This window comes from Pundamilia nyererei, unplaced genomic scaffold (assembly GCF_000239375.1).
Source record: "Pundamilia nyererei isolate P.nyererei 1_Seehausen unplaced genomic scaffold, PunNye1.0 scaffold00074, whole genome shotgun sequence".
Lineage (NCBI taxonomy): Eukaryota > Metazoa > Chordata > Actinopteri > Cichliformes > Cichlidae > Pundamilia > Pundamilia nyererei.
Genome location: NW_005187475.1, coordinates 460,853 through 463,734, shown reverse-complemented (window position 1 = coordinate 463,734; position 2,882 = coordinate 460,853).

Sequence of the window (2,882 nt, the reverse complement as noted above, 5' to 3'; positions counted from 1 at the left end):
AAATGTATAAGGAACACTGACTTCCCTAAAAGAAAGCTATTACAACTTTCCTTTGTTTGTACAATTAATAACAGTAAACTGAAAATTGTACCTGCTACTTGTGTTTACTGGTGAATGACCTTCCCGACCTTCATCTGAGCAATGTAAATCAGGTCGGGCAGGTACACCCTGCTAATGTACCTCTTTTGCTTCCAAGCCTAATATCTACCAAATTACGACTTATATTCAAAATGACCAACAACGCTTTGATCAGTGAGAGTGAGCAACAGCAACTACTTTCAGTGATGTGGCTGTGGATACAGACAGCACTGGTTTAAATCTGTCTGACACCTGGAACCACAGAGAGCAACAGGAACGTGGAGTCTAGCACTCCTGTGGATATGACACACATCATTTATGCACAGACATCGATGAATGCATCGCGCAGCCTCTCGTGATGTGTACTTCTGCAGGCCTTTGTATGAAAGATGCATGAGGAAGGTTGAATCATTGTGATAAACCCTCATTAGTAACCACAGCCTTATCTGTCTCTCCCTGCACTGCGGTCCTGTTGTCCCTCTTCAGACACACTGAGGCCTGAATAATAAATGAGCTCATCACATCCATCCATCTCTCCCACAACAATTGTGTTTACCAGGGGAATGTGCTGGGCACAGCAGAGGTGGTGTCTGGCTCACGGTGAGGAGGAACTGATCAAATGTTTACCTCGTAAAAAGACGGCACTTCACACAGAGAATTTCACCACTGAGTCTGTTCACAATGCATTGAACCCCAAATTGAACTTTAAAGCTGCAGCAATCAATTTTTGGCCACTTTGGGGCCAAACTCCACAACAAGATAAAACACCACAACCGTGTTTTCAATATTTAAGCCTGTTAGAGTTCATAGGATTAATTTGTCAGTAAAACAATTGGCTAATTTACCTACAGCAAACTTTATAGATGAGTCCAAACAGTGAAAAATGTAGCCATTATGGATGTATCAGAGGGTCCAATTTTTTAAATGGCCACTTGAGGCTGACTATAGGGGAGTCAAGCTATATACACTATCTTGCCAAAAGTATTAGTTTGTCTGCCTTCACACGCATATGACCTTGAGTCGCATCCCATGCTTAATCCATAGGGTTTAATATGATGTTGGACCACGCTTTGCAGCTAAAATTCAACTCTTCTGGGAAGGCTTTCCAAAAGGTTCAGGAGTTTGTTCATGCAAGTTTTTGACCATTCTTCCAGAAGCAAATTTGTAAGGTCAAACAGTCTCTGCTTTACTCTGCCCCAAAGGTGATCTGTTAGGTTGAGGAAAGGACTCTGTGCAGGCCAGTCAAGTTCTTCGATACATACCTTGCTCATCCATGTCTTTATAGACCTTACTTTGTACAAAATCATGTTGGAACAGAAAGGGGCCATCCCCAAACTGTTTCCACGAAGTTGTGAGTATGAAATTGTCTAAAATATCTTAATTTACTGAAACATTGAGAGCTCTTTTCACAGGAACTAATGAGCCGAGCCCAGCTGCTGAAAAACAACCCCCACCATAATCTCCCAAACTTTACACTTGGCATAACGCAACCACCAAACCCAGACTTGTTCATCATCGATTGTCAGATGGAGAAGTATTATTTGTCACTCCAAAGAACACGTCTCCACTGCTCTACAGTACAGTGGTGGTGTGCTTTACACTCCTTCTTCCAATGCTTTGCATCATGCTTGGCGCAGCTGTCTTTTTAAGCTTTGGATGCAGTTGCAGAGCCATGAAAGTCCATTCTTGATTTTACCTGTGTCCATGGAAGTGAATGAACACCTGAAACAATTGATTTGGATGGGTGAGTGAATATGTTTGGCAATATAGTGCAGATTCCTACAGTAATATTTCAAGGTTGTGCATCAGATGGTGAAAGTGCGTTGCAGCTAGTTTATGAGCACGCATAGTCTGGTCATTTAGGGTTTTACAAAAGCCAATGACCGTATCCTCCAACATCTTTTCTTGCCAGGTCTAAAAGCAGATTTTGCTAAATTATGTACAAACAGGTGGAACCACCCGTTCCTGTCAAACCCATCCTCGCAGTTAGTCGGCCTTTTGACCATGTGATTGTTGATTAGGTGAGCCCACTGCTAAAAACAAATTATGGTCATCAGATCCCATTCATCCAGCCCATCCCTTCCCACAGTTCATAACAACCAGAGTCACGAGTTGCACTAGAGAGGTAGCATTAAAAAAAAGAATGACATCATGTTCAAATACACAAAGCAGCAATCTCTTGGCTTTAGGTTTGCTAAACTAGTGTTTAGTCATAGTGTGTGAGGGTCACTTCACCACCTCAAACAAACAGCTTTGATTTCAACAGTTCTGGGAACATTTATACTGTGCTTGTTGCTTAGCCAAAAAGACCCATTTCTCTTCCCAGGGGCACACAAAAAAGGTATATGATAGAAAAGTTGTTCGGTATTTTTCAAACCTGATGACAAGGAATTAGTTTCGACCCACTCAGCACAGTTTGGAGGCCCATATGTAGTTAAAAGCTGGGTGAATGAACCTGACACCATTATCAACACTCCTGAGCAGAGGTCCCAGACATGTCTGTTTCATGTTAATATGCTAAATCGGTTTCGCTCCAGGGAAGAGGACCTTGAAGACTCACATCAAAAGAAGAAACTCCTTGAGCCCGCTCCTACTGCCTCAGTTTACCTGGGATCTGTCTCAGCAGACCATGCTGGTGGTTTGAAACTATGTAACACCCAACAATGTGGTATTCTGCCCAGTTAATCAATGCTCAACAGTCTGTAGAACTACCTCTCATATGGCCAGAAATTGCTAGCAACCATGGTTTAATGGTGCTTTTCAACTTTATCTGATCATTCAAAGTGCTTTGCACAACTTGCCTC